Source organism: Pelophylax lessonae, assembly GCF_965119305.1.
Source record: "Pelophylax lessonae genome assembly, chromosome: 10".
Taxonomy (NCBI): Eukaryota; Metazoa; Chordata; class Amphibia; order Anura; family Ranidae; genus Pelophylax; species Pelophylax lessonae.
The window spans coordinates 86,701,237-86,719,365 of record NC_138777.1 but is presented as its reverse complement, the minus strand read 5'-3'; the positions used below and the strand labels follow the sequence as shown (position 1 = coordinate 86,719,365).

The window sequence follows — 18,129 nt, the reverse complement described above, 5'->3', positions numbered from 1 at the left end:
AAGTATAACCTATTCATTTTCTAAAAACCAAGCTGATCTTCAGCATTATTTGGAGTCTGTGACCACCACTCATCATAAGGGTACATGCACCCTGCCACATAAAAATATAACCAATATGCAACATCCTGTGTAGCAGAAGCGGACAAGATTTGTTAAAAAAAAAAAAAAACAAGTTTGGGAAAAGGTTACAAGGGCACAGATGGCCATTGCCACCCAGTGGCTAGGATACAGGCAGCTTCCCCAAGAAGCGATCCTAGCATCCTCCGTTGCCAGGACTCAGGAGGCTTCTGCTGCCCAGTTTCCTCCGTTGCCAAGACGCAGGAGGCTTCTGCTGCCCAGTTTCCTCCGTTGCCAAGACGCAGTAGGCTTCTGCTGCCCAGTTTCCTCCGTTGCCAAGACGCAGGAGGCTTCTGCTGCCCAGTTTCCTCCGTTGCCAAGACGCAGGAGGCTTCTGCTGCCCAGTTTCCTCCGTTGCCAAGACACAAGGAGGATTTATACTCCAATACAGTACATTTGTGCCTTATGATGTACACGTGTAAACATGAGCACAAATGTTTACATTCACAGTATTAAAAAAAAAACATTCCATACGCAAAAGATCAGCCACTGTTTTTTAAACAAATCTGGACATAGTGCAGGTTTATACAGCTGTGTGCAGGGCCCCAAACCAATAAACACACCTTCCTTTTGATCCAAATATAGAAGACGACCTGTAACATCCCACCAAGAGAGTTCACAAAATAGCATACGTATATCCAAATAAAACTTAGCAATCTAATATGAGAGTTATCCTCTAACAGATTGGATGAATCAAGTATTTCCAGTCCTTGATAGTTCTCCAATTCAGGAGAATGGACAATAAATGGCTTCGTTGAAAGTGTCTGAATCACCTAAAACTACTACATTTCTGCATACCAATTTCAGCGCATAATACATACCTTCTTGCTATGAGGGAGCACCTCAGCCCTCAGGTGCTTCCCCATAGCAAGAAGCTTCTTATGGTGGCACACCAAGAAAAGTGGTGGAGCGTTAGAACCAGCAGGGGGAACCCAGAAGAGGGCACCTCTGCACTACCATTGCACAAAGCAGTACACGGTTGAACCTGTGAGCCCTGTATCATTGGAAGGAGGATCGCTATTTGCCCCTACACATTTGGCCATATCGGATCTCTATAATGGAGGTCACTTTCATTTGGTAAGAGGCGGTGTGATTAGTGTGCTTGGTGGCGGTTCTCCGGGCCTGCGGTTTCCCACATTTTCTTCTGTTTGAAGTGGACACTGAAGGACTGCTTTGTCCAGTTAATTTTGGGACTTTTCATATAGGACTAGCGCCGCAATATTAATATTATCTTCTTTGGATCTGTTTATCATCATTTTAGGTATTTAATGATCATTTTATCTTGAGTTTTTTAGCACAGCAATATTGCTATTTTATGTTCTGAGTGGAACCTGTCCTGTTAAACTGCTTTATGGTTTTGGCCACCGTGCTGCAGCTCAGTTTCAGGGTCTTGGCAATCTTCTTATAGCCTAGGCCAGCTTTATGTAGAGCAACAATTATTTTTCTTCAGATCCTCAGAGTTCTTTGCCATGAGGTGCCATGTTGAACTTCCAGTGACCAGTATGAGAGAGTGAGAGCGATAACACCAAATTTACCACACCTGCACCCCATTCAGACCTGAGACCTTGTAACACTAACAAGTCACATGACACCGGGGAGGGAAAATGGCTAAATGGGCCCAATTTGGACATTTGCACTTGGGGGTGTACTCACTTGCCAGCAGTTTAGACATGAATGGCTTTGTGTTGGGTTATTTTGAGGGACAGCAAATTTACACTATTATACAAGCTGTACACTCACTACTTTAAATTGAAGCAAAGTGTCATTTCGTCAGTATTGTCACATGAAAAGATATAATAAAATATTTACAAAAATGTGAGGGGTGTACTCACATGTGGGATACTGTATATAGACGTACTGTATGTGTATAGATCTCACATACACAAGAAATGGGCTAAGGCGTTCCTGTTCATACATCAGGAATTATACCCAGCAATCACTAAAAAATAAATGATGTGCTTTTGTCAGTTATATAGTGGAATGTAGGTCATCTTATGTTTTTTCACACTGAACGAGTAGCTTCTCTATGGAAAAAAATAATACTTCCTGATTTCAATCGTACAGATGACGCAGGTCATTCCTTCCCAGCAGGCAGATAATCTATGAAAAACACTGACATCCAAGCAATTTTACAGTTACAAACCCCGTGTCCATTCTAAAGTAAACTAGAATGAAGATGCTAGGTAAAGTGGCACTAAACTTTATCCTAATTCTTCAAACATAATCTATACACATCCACTACTTAAAGCAGTAGTAAGTTTAGGGGAAAAAAATGTTTTTTCCCTTCTGCAAGGCATCTTTTTATGCTAGTATTGCATACTAGCACATTATGAAAGACCTTGAAACTAAGCCCTCCAGCAGCGCACTGGCATCGTTGACAGAACTATTATTGTCACCCAGTCTTCTTTCCAGGCTCTGGCTGCACCACACAGGAGTCACGGCCGCGGCACAGGGCTCTGGAGGAACGGCATGAGTATGCTGTTCCTTGAAAGCACATGTGCCGGTGAAGTCACTGGCTGCCAGACAAGCAATCATCTCCTAAACAGGGCACGTTTAGAAGATATTTAATTTTACTTACAGGTAGAGGTGCACCAAATGGAAATTTTGGTGGGGAAACCGAAAATGCAGGATGCACTTGGTCAAAAACCGCTTTTTAAAACACACACACTTATTTTTTTCTAAAACCTATAAATGTATTAAAATTCGACACTTTTAATATCATGAACTTAAATTAATATGAATTTTTTTGTCGGCCATTATCAACACCTTTAGTGCAAGAAAGGCTATAGAAAAAAATGCATCCCTTTAATCTGGTCTGTTGCGATTCCACAGTGCTGTTAATCTTGCTTGAAGAGGAGCACCAAAAATGCACCTCTACCATGAAAACACAGCAGGAAAGCTTGAATAATGCACCTGTGTTCTGTTTTTGATGCAATTTTAGCTCACATGACCTATGAAACGCAGCATTAGCACAGTAAAATCTTGACAAAATAGTGTGCATTTTCAGCGCCACTATCCAATATGTTTCAGCCACCAAAATTTCAGCCGCTTTAATGGCCCTGTATTCTTTTTTTTTTTCAGGAAATAATTTCTTGCTGAGTTTATCTGCCACCTTGAAATGTCATCTGTGAACTCCTGAAACTCTCCATCACCCCCCCCCCCCCCCCATATGTATGGAATCAGCAGTGCACGCTAGTTGTCATGTGTACTGCTCTATGCACACTATACATCCCATAGTCCATCTTGCTAGCGAGCAAGAGAGCTACGTCCCCACATGCAGTGGAAACATGGAGAATGAACATAGCCATCCTCTAACACAGACACTCTCAGCCACGGTATCATAGAACCCTAAAAGGTTCCTGGTAGGTTTTGAGTTGTGGCAGATTAACCTACCATCTAATAGTGCCTGCATAGTTCTGGAGCCAACAGCACTTACAGGGAGAGGACACTAGTATTTTAGTTGCCTGTAAGCCCCCTTTCACACAGGGGAGTCCTTGTCGGCGGACTCCATTTTTCTCAGCGGGGGATCGATCCCCCGCTGAGCAGGCGGATGGCTGCTCCGTCTCCGCCCTGTGTGCGGGTGGCTGCTCCGTCTCCGCCCTGTGTGCGGGTGGCTGCTCCGTCTCCGCCCTGTGTGCGGGTGGCTGCTCCGTCTCCGCCCTGTGTGCGGGTGGCTGCTCCGTCTCCGCCCTGTGTGCGGGTGGCTGCTCCGTCTCCGCCCTGTGTGCGGAGACAGAGCTGTCAGGTCCCCGCTGTTCTCTATGGGGGAATCGGATGGGAACGGACCGTCTGTCCATTCTCATCCAATCTGCTGGACGGATGGAAAATAGGGTTTCCATCTGTCCAGATTTGACAGATCGGATGTCAGCGGACATGTCTCTGCTGACATCCGATGCCCCATAGAGATGCATGGGGCATTCGTTAAGATCCGCCTGAAAAATGGACAGGCGGATCTGAACGGCACGCCTGTGTGAAAGGGGCCCAAGAGTGCCACTTATCTCACTGACCACCAATGTGCCGTGTTTCTTACTGATCCCTTGGATTTGGTTTTAGCAGGGGTTCCCTGAGAACTGAAAAGGTAGTTAAGGGTTCCTCTGGAGCATAAAGGTTTGAAAAAGGCTGCACTAACAGGAAGTCAGGTCACAGCAGCACAAAAAAAAAAAAAAAAAAAGTAATTTAGGGATTTTTAGGAGAACCTTTATGAGCCAAGAATATGTATTTTAATTTGTATTAAAAAATAGGTTTTCAAACATCCCGTGTACATGAAGCCTAAGTGTCTTTGCTGCTTTATGCCAACCGCACCCTCCATATAGGAAACAATAGACGGTGCATGGACTTTGCTCTGAAATCATGTACAACACAGGATGTGGAGTGCCAGGAATGAGTTACAACCAAAGCCAACAAAGCTCCAGTGTTGTGGGCTATGAGACAAGCCAGGGGCAGCTGGATGATGTGCTGGTGTGAAAAGTCATGAATAGCACTGTTGGTAAACTGCTCTGTGTGGAGATATTTGGCCTGCAAGCACTATTGACACACTCCATGCAGGTGCACCATCCACAATAAACAAACGCTTGTTTCTACTGCCAACAAAAAACGCCTTCACTGCTGAAGCTATATGGATTTCTGGGCTGATGATGGAAAATGTGTTTTATTAAAGTGGACTTCACCCTATAAAACCTTTTCCCCAATCTCCTAGCCAAATAGATTTCTTTTTTTTAAATGTCTCATCTTTTTGTGCAGTACTTCTTTCTTTCACACCTGGGCAAGAATTGCAATCTCCCATGCCACCCCCATAATGTCCACATCACACCCCCCCAGGACGCAGCATCACTGACAGGCTCACCCGAGCAGGAGCAAACAAGGAGCAGGTATAGAAGTCCCAGGTCTCAGCGTCTTGTCCTACATGGAAATCCCATTACATGGGCAGATATAAATGCAGAGCTCTCTCACGACCTGAGGGCCAGGCAGCACATGCGTAAACATGCTAGATCATCAAAGATGGCAGTGCACAGGGGTGGGGACAGCACTGTACCTCGAGCCACGCCAGAGAGGCAGCGGGAGATTAGGGAAGTGACTGACTGAGGGGCTGGTGTATTAAGGAGGGGTTCAGGTTCCTGAAGAACTGGGCCGAATTCTTAGCTGTCAACCGGCTCTTTAGTAGGGATGGACTGCACCTAATGGGGAGGATGCAGCCATACTAGGAGAGAAGATGGGCAAAAAGACAGAAGGGGCTTTTAAACTAGGTGATTGGGGGGGGGGGGGGGGTCCAGATGTAGAATTAGCCAGCGGGGAGCAAGGTTCAGCAGACATTAGCAATAGGGTGACCAGAGATCCAAAACCCAAGGTAGGTAGGATGACGAATCGAAAGTGCAGCCCCATAACATTTAACAAGGATATAGTAAGCAACTGGACAAAATTACGAGGTTTGTATACCAATGCTAGAAGTCTGGCCAACTAGATGGGAGAGCTGGAGCTGCTAATATATAAGGGGGATTTAGATTTTGTGGGAATTTCAGAGACTTGGTTTGACAGCTCCCATGACTGTCTGGCGACCATTCAGGGGTATTCCCTTTATTGCAGAGAAGGAGAGGGTAAAAAAAAAAAAGAAAGGAGAAGGGGTGTGTCTGGATATCAAGAACAATGTGCAAGTGAAGGATGAACTAAAACTGGAGAGAGAGAGTCCAGAGAAGGGCAACAAAGCTAATAAAGGGACTGGAGGATCTCAGCTATGAGTAAAGACTACAAGCACTAAACTTAAGCCTCGTACACACGCACCAATTGTTGGCCGACCGATCGGCCGTCTTTACTCCAGTGTTGTTGTGTTGGTTGAAACGTGCTCTAAACCAGTGGTTCTCAAATCCGGTCCTCGGGACCCACCAACAGGCCAGGTTTGCAAGATAACTAAATTACATCACAGGTGATCTCATTTGCTTCTCAGTGATTGCAGTATTCTAGTCTGCATCCCCCAAGGTAATACTTAAAATCTGGCCTGTTAGTGGGTCCCGAGGACCGGATTTGAGAACCACTGCTCTAGACTGCACACAAATTTTGTCGGCCAACAACAACCAACTGCAGAAGTGATGTCCTGTTCTGGTCTACTTTTTGTGTGTTTTTTCTTCTCTGAGCATGCCCAGTCTTGCTCATCTGACTTTTGTCGGCCAAAATCTGTACTGACTGACGAACAATCGGCCGTTCTGGTGACGGCCAACAAAAATTTTATAGCATGCACACCAGATTTTGTTCGGCCGAAAAGTCGCAGTTGGTTGTCGGAAGCATCATACTAACAAGCTGACAATCGGCCGATCGGACGTTGGCCGAAAATTTACGGCCAACAATCGGTGCGTGTGTACGGGGCTTTATTCTCTCTGGAGAAGAGACGCTTGAGAGGGGATATGATATCAATGTACAAATACCATACTGGGGACCCTAGCATAAGGAACAAACTATTCAGTGAAAGGGAATATAAAAAGGACTCACGGCCATTTGCTAAAATTAGCAGAAAAGGGTTTTAACCTTTAACTGCGCAACAGGTTCTATACTGTCAGTGCGGTAAGGATGTGGAATTCTCTTCCACAAGCAGTGGTGTCAGTGGGGAGCATCAATAGTTTTTTGAAACTATTAGATGGGCACCTTAACGACCACAACATACAGGGCTATACAATTTACTATTGACAAATACACACACTCATCATAGGCTGAACTAGATGGACTGTGTCTTTTTAACCCTCACCAACTATGTAACTGCAATCATTAAATGCTTGTTAAACTGATCACTTACATTAGAGGGAGTGGCACTCCTGGCTAAATGCAGTATGTATGTATTTCAATGAACCTAGTTCACACCACTGCAGTGCTTTCATGTGCATTACAGTACAGCATTTTGGTGTGTTTTTGCACATAAACATATTAGAACACACGTGAGCGCAGCACAAATGCATGTAAACGCATGCAGAACTGCACACTGAACGTGGGGTTTGTGGTGTAAACAAGCCCTTAGGCTGAGTTCACAATGGCATTAAAAGCAGGTGTTTTAGAGGCGCTCAACAAATGCACTGAAAATGCGCATTGAGCGTTTATGGAGCTATTTAAATGCTTGTAAACCGTCCCATACTAAAGCTCGTGGACGCCTGTCTGACACCATACAAACGCTTTAGGAGCGTTTGTTAAGTGTTGGAAATTTAGTCAAGTGTGAACAAACCCTAAGCCTTGAGGTGCCGAGATAAAGTACAATTCTGATCTCATTTGTAATTCCAGCAAGCTTCTTCCATCCACGTGACCAGTCCTGTGCTTGTCTAAGGTGCTTCACACTGGTTACATGCTCCCCTCCTCCACGTAATGCAGTGTTAAAGTGATTGTAAAGTCTCATTTTTTGCAATACAAAGAACAAATGTCATACCTGCTCTGTGCAGTGGGTTTTGCACAGAGCAGCCTGGATCCTCCTCTTCACTGGTCCCTCTTCGGCTCTCCTGGCCCATCCCTCCCTTTGAGTGCCCCCTCGGCAAGCAGCTTCCAATGGGGCCACCTGAGCCGAGGCACAGCTCAATGTATCCATTCAGACACAAAGCTGCAGCTTGGCCCCACCCCCTCTCTCCCCTCAATGGCTAACTGACTTTGATTGACAACAGTGGGAGCCAATGGCACCGCTGCTGTGTCTTAGCAAATGAGGGGGGGGCAGCTGAGACAGTCGTAGATATCGTTGGACAGAGCGGAACCTCAAGTAAGCATTAGGGGGGGGGGCAGAGGGGGGCTGCTGCACACAGAAGGTTTTTTGCATTAAGATAAAAAAAAAAAACCTGGACTTTACAACCCCATTAATACCCTTCACTGTATATGATCACATCGAAGCACTGCCCACAGCTTTGGGAAGAAAATCCTGCTTGACTGAGGGATAGGGGGAAGTAATACACCTTATCTCTGCATTCCCATACTAAATGAGCATTTAACCCTTGCATTGCAAAGAGGACCAAACTGCAAGAGAATATTTTTTTTTGTCTTTTTCAAGTTTAGCTTTAAAAACAACTCCCAAAATGATTGCATTATATTGTCCAACTTATTGAGCTTATGTAACAAGATACTTGGGATCGAATCTAAGGGTCCACTCACACGACATGCATTGGGCCACGAAACCCAGACAAGGCAATCTGCCCTGAGATCTAGGATTTCAGTTCACAACACACAGTGGTTTGCACTGAAAAAAAGGACATGCTCTACTACGGGGCTTCCCAAACTTTTTTGGGCCGAGACCCACTTCTGAATACAGTTATTTTTCGGGACCCACTTGCAGCCATTTTCACGTCATAGTGCCCCTTTACACATCACAGTGTTATACTAGTGCGGTATGATTTAACTGGTTCCCGACCGCCCGTCGCAGTTTTTATTTGTAAATTACTTTACTACGGCTTTAGGCCTGGTTCACATGTATGCGGGTTGGCGGTTCACATGTATGCGGGCTGGTGGCCCACATTTGCACAGGCATAGCAGCCCATTAATTTGAATGGGCTGCTATGCCCTCGTTTTACGTAGAAAAAAGGTGCATGCAGCATTTAAAAAAATGCAGTAGCTTTGAAATCCATCCTGCTTTTGCACCATGCAACTTACCTGCAGTTCCTACACTGGCAAGCTTTCTGCGTTTTTATATATACGTGGGCCCAGCATTTAAAAAAAACACAGTTTGCGTGTGCAGGAACTGCAGGTAAGTCGCATGGTCTAAAAGCAGGATGGATTTCACGGCCAATGCATTTTTTTGTAATTCTGCATGCACCTTTTTCCAGCGGAAAACGCAGTCATAGCAGCTCATTCGAATCAATGGGCTGCTATGCCTGTGCAAATGTGGGTCACCAACCAGGCCTAAAACAAGCCAAAAAGCAGTGTCTGGCCTACCCGGTGACTGGTCCTGGCACTCAGCTCCGATCTGATGCACTGCGCTCTGATAACGGCTCCACTTAGTCCGACTCCTACCCCGAGGCGCCGCCTCCCGTTCAGGACACAGCAAGCACGGCAAGGGGTGGGGTCAGAGCGTCCATGGAGTTCAAGGCCCTGCCTGTTCGTAACAGTGCGCTGCCGATGCCTGGGCAGCTCTCAGTAAAATCTGCCGGTGACCCACCAGTGGGTCCCAACCCACAGTTTGGGAACTCCTGCTCTACTATGATAACAAAGTGCTCTGATGCATAAAGATTAATGATAGGTCACATTGCGGCATTTCAATAAAGTTAAAGAAAAAAATAAATAAAACCGTGCTGATGAGTTTTTATGACACAGCACTGATTCCTTCACAGCGCACTCTAGTGGCCAATGGTGAGAACAGGCTCTAAGGCTCCGTTTCCACTATTGCGACTTGTTGTGCGACTTGACACATGTCAAGTCTCACAGCCAAGTCAAAAGCCATTAATTTCAATTTGGCCTGTTGTAACTGCTGCGACTTGATTCGCAGCGACTTAAAATAGTTTCTGCAACTTCAGTGCGACTTGTCCCTCATAGAAGGAAGGTTGCACTGAAGTCCCCAGAAGTAGCCGCAAAAAAGTCACACTACAAAGTCGTGCTAGAAGTAGCGCGACTTTGTAGCCGCAATAGTGGAAACATAGCCTAAATGTGCTGGTTTCCAGACTTTCATTATACATTGCACATATTATAAAATCTGATTTTAAAATCTCTGTACAATTTCCTTTAGAGTTACCAAATGTAATATGAGGAAAACCCTCACGTAGAACTAAAATCAGGCAGGATCTTACACTACATAAGTTGATGGCAAATCTAAAAGAGTCTGCACATTCAGATTCTCTATAGCTGACCTAACAAAATATATTAGTTTACGCATGATGTTGGGGTTTAATAGTTTAATTCTCGAAGGCAGAAAAAAATTATTACTTTTCACAGACAAACACAAGTTAGCATACAGTCTTTGTAGAAGTGTGACTTTAGATGTAAATACAAAACAGAATGACATAGGCTTGGTTTACACAGCTGACAGAGGGGTGGTGAAAGTAGGTGGTTCTGGATTGTCACCACCCGCTGAGTGCATTTATATATGGCCAGTGGCCACGTTAGTACATACTGCTACAGTTACAGAGCATTGACATTTATAAATCAGGTCTGGCAGGCGAAACTACTGCAAATAGCAACCCATTCAAGTAAATAGAACTGCTCTGCAGCAGGTCCTCACTGATTAAATCAGGTGATCAGGTGGAGCCCTGAGCTGCCTGTCAACTGGTCTCTGAAAACCAATCCACCTTAGATCGCTCTGTAGAGGCGTTTCAAGAACTGGCATATGTGTAAATAAGGCTTTAGCTTCCTAATGCCCAGTACAGGGGCGTAACTACAGGGGTTGCAGGGGTTGCAATTGCAACCGGGCCCCATGCTCCAGGGGGCCTGTACGGCTCCCCTGTATAGGAGCTGCTGTAGCTGCAGGAGGAAAATGGAGGAGATTGGTTCCTCTGTATGCTGCACCCACCACTACTCCTATCCAGTTTACTTGGGTTCTGCTGTTTCAGTTCCTTCCTTTTCTGAATGGACAGAGTCATAGTCAGTGACATTGTAAAAAAATAAAATGATAAAAAATACACTTAAAATACCAAACAAATAAAAACTACTGACACCAGTGGGTGAACTTCCAGGAATGCAAAGGTCACACTTGTGACCGGGCCCTGGCATTCCCCCACCGTGGGGAGGCCCCAAGATGGCAGGAAGGGGGCCCACTGCAGAACTTGAGAAAGGGTCCCGCTGCAGCACTGTAATAAAGAGCCCCGCAAAGAGAGTAAAGGGCCCCAGGATCAGTGGGAGGAGCCCCAGGCTTGAAGGGAAGGGCCCCAGCCAGGGGGTCTGGGGGGCCCTTCATGGTTTCTTGCACTGGGGCCCTGAAGGTTCTCGTTACGCCTCTGGCCCAGTACACACGATCCGAAAATCGGACGATGTTCCGTCCATTTTTTTTGGTTGCTAGGAACTCTCAATAATATTCGCAAACGGGAGAGGTTACTTACGATACGAATTTTCTCGGACGATGATTCAAAAGCTTCCGGTATGCGTAAAAACGATGTAGCGTGTGAGGGGAAAATGATGTCTACTGCTCATGCGCTGTCTACTGCTCACCATTTTTTTTCCGGACGAACAACATACTGATAATACGATTATCGTACGATGTGTTGTAATACGATCAAAATTTTTATGCTTGCACGATCGAATAATATCGGGCGAACTGTCGTGATCGCCTCTGGTAAGCTGTGTACTAACGATCAGATTATCGTCCGATCTTTTCACAAGCGATATTTTTCGCCCGATTTTCGGATCGTGTGTATGGGCCATTAGGCTGCGTTTAAACCTGCCAGAAACAAGAAAAACCACCCCAAAACGCGAGTAGCAATTGTGTGAAAAACATGCAAAGCTCACTGAAACCCTGAGAAAAAAACCCACACATCTCAGGTGCTACTTTGGCATGTTTTCCATGCCTAGGGCAGCCAATTTAAGGGCATGGGCTACTCTAGGCTGTTGAGCAACAACTGCAAAAAAAAAAAAAAAAGAAAAAAGTGATGCGTCACACGTGTGAATATGGCCTAAAGCACCGAATAACAAACCTGTGCCATATTTCATTTTACACAAAAACACTTTCAGATTTTTTTCACCCGTTGTTACATATTAGCAATGCTGATCTCCTGTAGCCTCTTTACATGCCTGTACTCCAGCAACTGCTGCACATCATGGTCACAGCAATGGAACATGCCTGTGTAATGGGCATCATTATGGCTGCTTGTAGATTCCTCTGGGAGAGTAACAACTCAGGAGAACGATCCGGAGAAAGGGCAGAGCGTTGTCACCCAGGTAAATAAATGACCAGAACAAGGAATATTTTATTTTTAATGAAAGCTGCAGATTTAATCTGATTAAAATGAACTTTTAAACGTTTCTTTCACATGGTAACGTATATATAAGATTTTAGTGAATGAGTTTACACATACTTGAAATATTTAGTTATGGCAACACTACAGCTTGTGAACACACAAAGGGTCTAATTACATAAAAACACACAAATCTTTGTGTATACCTGTCATGAGGGAAATTCGGGGCTGTCACTGCTGACACCCTCTGAAGAGATCAGCTGGCTTGGCTGTCATGTTGACCCTCTTAAGGGTCCATTCATACTGGCAGCTGCTGGTGTATGGTAGGATGACAGCGATGCCAATGTACTGATCCCAGCACATCACGCAGTTTACGTTTTTTTTTAAAGGCACCCTATTAAAATTTAATTCGCTTTTATTGGCCGAACTGTATTGTGAAGCAGTGGATTGCGTCACACTGTGCTGGAAGAAACTACTCCATGCCATACTTTGCTTCCAGCACACACAACACAGTGCTAGCAACTGGCCAGGTACAAGAGGAGGCATTTTAATTTGTCTTGCGGTGGGACTGTGCTGAATAGAACTGCTCAAGGCAGTACCACTGCACCCACTGTGAATTAGCTATTGTAATCAACTCTGGACAGATATAAATGCCACAAATTATTGCAGCTCTATAACAATATGATTTTAAAATGATATTTTTTAATCAGGCACTTTTTTTTTTTAATGCAATTGATAACTCGGTATCAGTCTCTGGCAGTGCATGTACAGCAGGGCTGGGGTAGCAGTGGAAGAAGCAGTACAACAAGGCAATCCGTCCACACTTTGTTTTGGCTTTAGGGCTCATTAACATGGCCTTACACCTCCCAGATCAGCGTATTTCTGTGGCAGGTATAGCTGGCTGTTGGTGATCAGTTGCATCCCCTCTGCTTATACATATTAAAGCCAGGATTCGCATGTTTACACAAGGAGTGAGGACCTGTGGTTAGGGACAGATGGATCACCTCTGGACAAACGTCATCTGTCCATAACAGAATGTATTTGTTTCTTGTGTGATTACACCTGACCAGCCATGCACAGTGTCAGCCTGTCAGAGATTTGTACAGACTTCTGTCCATAGCTGATCGCAAACACCTGGCTGCTCAGGAATACGATGATCCGGATTGCGGTGTGAATGACCCCCTACGCTCCAATCAATGTTCTTTGTTGACTATTGCAGTAACTCACAGTTTATCAGGTCACAAAAAATGAAGAATAATGCTGGTTGGTGAGGGCTACAGAACCACTGTGATACCAGAACACACAGAACCCAATCCATCTGGATATAGTGGAGAACCTGGACACACTTCACTACAAGAGAGAAGACCTCAGTTTACAGCAAACCTCACACAACCAGTCTGTCTTATGGGTGACACCAGCCTGGAACCTCCGACCTGCATACCATTGTGGTGTCAGGTTTCTGGTGTCCTCAGGCTGTACATTTAGTGGTATACCTGCCCTGTTGTGGAGGAGTTCCCTGAGGGAAGGCATTCTAGTGACAGTCCTCAGTCATGACATTCCCGGCATGCCTGTCCCCACACTGACCACATCCTGTATCTCTGTGCCAATATAAATTAGGTTTAACACCTTCTCTACTGCAGCCATCCTACAAATCCATTAGATGCGTTTATACGTGCGGCAGATCATTGCCTGGAGCATCATGGCAGCATACATGGGGGATGTGGCTTCGTCCCCTCAATCAGATATGACCAGAAGAGGATCAAAAGTGCAATTCAAATTTGCAATACTACCTCCAGCCTGGGTTCACACTGGATTGCAGAGCGGCGCGCAGCAGGAGGACCGGTTCACAGTTTCAGGTTCTAAGTCGGACCTAAAAACAGACCAGAAGACGCACACGAATTTCCTGCAAACCGCTCCGCAGCTGTCCCGAAGCTGTGTGAACCGACTCCATTGAGAGCCGGTCACAGGCTCCTGACATGCGAATTAGATGCGGGGAAAACGCATCCAATTTGCACAAAAAAGTGTGGACCCAGCCTAAAGTCTTTCAGCCCATTGAACATATATGTGTGGTAACAAAAGGGTGGGCACATGCCGCATATACTGTATATGTCAATGAGTGGCTGAGGTCTCTCTCCTGTGAACGCGCTCCTACCACAGAGACCTTGCTGCCAAAGATTGCACACTAATAATTGGTAGCAGGCATGACCAGCTACTGATCATGTGACCACCAATCATGGTGGGCACACATTCGCCGATCCTTCCCGCCCCAATTAAAAAAGGGACACCAGGAAATGGTTAATAAGATGGAAGTAGTATTAAGGGTATGTAGACCACAACAATGAACGTTACTTATTTGTTCACTCGTGTTTGATCTTTTATCTGTACTATTGGAGATAATTTGTTATATCTCTTCATTATATGCAAAACTGTTGAGCCTCAAAAATTCAGAGCTGCCCTGTAATAACCACATTATCTCAAACAGAACCACATTATCTCAAACAGAACCACATTATCTCAAACAGAACAACATTATCTCAAACAGAACCACATTATCTCAAACAGAACCACATTATCTCAAACAGCTCCCCTAGTACTCGCATAAAAGCAAAGTTCCACCCAAAAGAGGATGTTTCGCTTTAAGCACTCCTCACCCCCTTACATGCCACATTTGGCATATTTTTTTTTGGGGGGGGGGGGGAGCGGGTACCTAGTTTTGACAAGTACCTGCTCCCACTTCCACTCAGAGTGCCGCGGTGCCCCGAGCAGAATTTCTCCTCTCCCCCTCCCTCCAATCTTCTGGGACAAGTCAGAGGTCCCGGAAGATTGCCTGGCTGTTGAGAAGGCGCAACTCGGCATGCATAGTGTGCTCCCAGCCGTGAAGCCGCAAGCTGTCACAGCCGGGTGCCCACACTTGTGATGCCGGTGCCAGGGAGAGAACCGAGGGTTCTGGCAGCCGCATCGCTGGATAATGGGACAGGGGAGTATGAGTACACTTTTTCTAGCTGCTGACTTTTAATAAACACAAAAACGAGAGGAACTCCACTTTAAAGTGATTGTAAAAGGGGAAAAAAAAAAAACCATAAAAACTCCTCTTTTTGGGTCCCCCCGCTGGCGCTCCTGGCCCCTCCCCTCTGTCCAGTGCCCCCATTTGAAGCCGCTTCCCATGGGGATACTTGTGTGAGCTCACTCCTGAGCCCCGCTGCTGTATCCATTGACTCAGATAGCGGGACTCTGCCCCAAATACAGCTCCCTCGTCACTGGCTTTGATTGACAGCACTGAGAGCCTATAGAACACACAGACCGAATATCGGGTGGCATCGGCCGGTTCATTAGAAATCAGCCATCATTCGGGCAGTGTGTATGGTAGCCAGGTTGGCTTCTGTCAAAGCCCCTAGGGACACACTTAACCCCTTGATTACCCATACTGTTAACCCCTTCCCTGCCAGTGTCATTTTTACAGTAACAGTGCATATTTTTAGCACTGATTACTGTAGTAATGTCACTGGTACCCCCAAAAGTGTCAAAAATGTCAGTTAGGGGTCCGATCTGTCCGCCGAAATGTTGCAGTCCTGGGAAGAAAAAAAAAAAAAAAATTGCAGATCGCCATTACTAGTAAAAAAAAAAAGAAAAGACAGGGGGTGTGGGTCAGTGGACGGGGTGCGCACGTAGCACGGGGGGAGGGGGGGGGGTTTGATCAGCGGACGGGGTGCGCACGTAACACGGGGGGGGGGGGTGTGATCAGCCGACAGGGTGAGCACGTAAAACGGGGGGGGGGGTGTGATCAGCGGACAGGGTGTGCACGTAACACGGGGGGGGGGATTGTGATCAGTGGACGGGGTGAGCACGTAACACGGGGGGGGGGTGTGATCAGCCGACAGGGTGAGCACGTAAAACGGGGGGGGGGGGGGGGGGTGTGATCAGCGGACAGGGTGTGCACGTAACACGGGGGGGGGGGGGATTGTGATCAGCGGACGGGGTGAGCACGTAACACGGGGGGGGTGTGATCAGCAGACGGGGTGCGCACGTAACATGGGGGGGTTAGTGGATGGGGTGTGCGCGTAACACAGGGAGGTCAGCGGACGGGCTGCGCGCATAACACAGAGTGGGGGGAATTCAGCAGAAGGGGAGCACGCGGAACACGGGGAGGTCAGCGGATGGGTTGCGCACGTAACACGGGGATCACTTTTCACGTAACACGGGGGTTCAGCGGACGGGGTGCGCGCGGAACACGGGGGGGGGGGATGTGGCGGTTAGCGGACGGGGTGCACACGGAACACAGGGGGGCAGCAGACAGGGTGCGCACGTAACAGAGGGGGCAATGCTGTGTTTCATGGCTGCACCAAGAACTATACCCAGGGTTGTGTCGGAGTTCATGTAGTGATCAGAGCTGTGCTACCACCGGGTACAATGCAGTGCTATTTTGGAGGCTAAAGTGAACTCCCTCCTTATCATTGTCAAGCACCCTCTGACAGGCGATCCCATGTGGGCTGCCACAAGCATAAACAAACCCTAAAATCACATCCACATCTGCACATTACTGGAAAAATGCAAAAGACGCTGCAAAACACGCAATGTGCTTGCAGAGTCATTAACTTCCTAAGGGTGTCCTAAACACCATTAGGTGAAAACGCACTTGGCTCAGTGGCAAAAAAAAAAAAAAGAAAAGAAAGGGGGGGTGGGGGAGGGTACACGAGGTACTACGGTGCATTTATCACACAGGTGTGCTTTCCTATGCTGTCACATGACAAAAAACGCACCGCGCTGTGAAGTTGGCCTCAGGCCGGGCTCACGTCTCTGGTTCCGGTTTGTATTGGATGGTACGGTCAGCTCTTATGTTGTAAAGCGCTGCGCAGAATGCTGGCGTTCTAGAAATCCTGTATAATAAAATGTTTTTATGTGCGTTTTACACACATTTTAGCGATTAGGATGCGCACTTTATGAAAACGTAAGAAAGACGCAGCAGGCAGGAGTTGGAATCGCTTTCACGAAAACGCACCATAAGGCACTTTTCACATTTGTGCAACCTAAAAGTCGCACGATTTTGACTGGAAAGCAATGCCTATGTATGCGGACCTCAAAACGCATCAAAGTCAGACCAGAGTGGCGCAGGGACTACTTCTGAAGTCGTTGCAACTAGAAGTCGCACAGATATGAACGGTACGCATTGGAAATCATGGGACACGACTTGTCATGCGACTCTGCAGTTCCAAATCGCACAAGTGTGAAAGGGGCCTTAATGGCAGTACAAGAAAAGAAGGCGCAGGCGTAAAGGAGATTGTCCAATCAGATTGCAGGGTCACCTGTGAGCACTGAGCCCCCTCATTATAATAAATCCCGGCCACACACCGAGTACTGATCCTGACTGTCCTCACCTCCCCATTCCACACAATGGCGGACCCCTCCCCTCCCCCAACACACACACAGCACTCACCTCCGCACAGGGCCGCTCTATATCCTCCCGGCCGGGTGACAGGCTGTATATCGGGCGGAGTATGAGGAGAGGATCCCGGATAGCAATAGACAGCCGAGCCCGGGGCTGGAGAAAGTCTTCACTCAGCCACACCCCGCCCCGCCACTCACTGCCCTCATACATTAACCCAGGGGCCGCCGTGTGCACACTGCTCCTCACCAGGAGGAGAGCGCCATCTACCGGACCATATACAGATGACACACTTCTAATGGCTAGGTGTGTCTGTGTGTCCTCCACTTCTTTTATGACACACTCCACTCACACCACCAGGAGGATACTTCTAAGACTGAAGGCAATTCATTTTTTTTGTAGGGAAAGACTGACAATTTAAAAAAAAAAAAAAAAAAAAAAAACAATATTTTTTACTTTCTGCAATAAAACACACCCACTAAAAAAAATATCAGATTTCTTCATAAATTTAGATCAATATGTATCCCGCTACAAGTTTTTGGTAAAAAAATATATATATTTATATAGATACATATTTTTATCACAGATCACTGTATTAGTGTCACTGCTCCCCAAAAAGTGTCAGTGTCAAAAAAATAAACAAATATATTTTTAAAAAAAATATTGCCACAAATGGTTGGGCCACACCCCTAGAATACAACACAAAAAATAAGGAAAGAAAAAGGTGTTTTTTTTTTAGGCCAAGATGAGATGATCAGAATATAGTATGACACAGCAAGTTTGTTAAAAACACATACTGTATTTTCT

General features: G+C 46.2%; 1 protein-coding gene across 2 annotated transcripts in view; it reads right to left on the bottom strand.

Annotated features, from left to right (window-relative positions):
- CD151 (CD151 molecule (Raph blood group)) overlaps positions 1 to 17,512 on the bottom strand; it is a 92,542-nt gene extending 75,030 nt beyond the window's left edge. For both annotated transcript variants that reach the window (XM_082269731.1, XM_082269732.1), the window contains exon 1: positions 17,374 to 17,512. The gene's annotated coding sequence lies outside the window, so the exon portion shown is untranslated. The remainder of the gene's footprint in view (positions 1 to 17,373) is intronic.
- Positions 17,513 to 18,129: the final 617 nt, after the last annotated feature.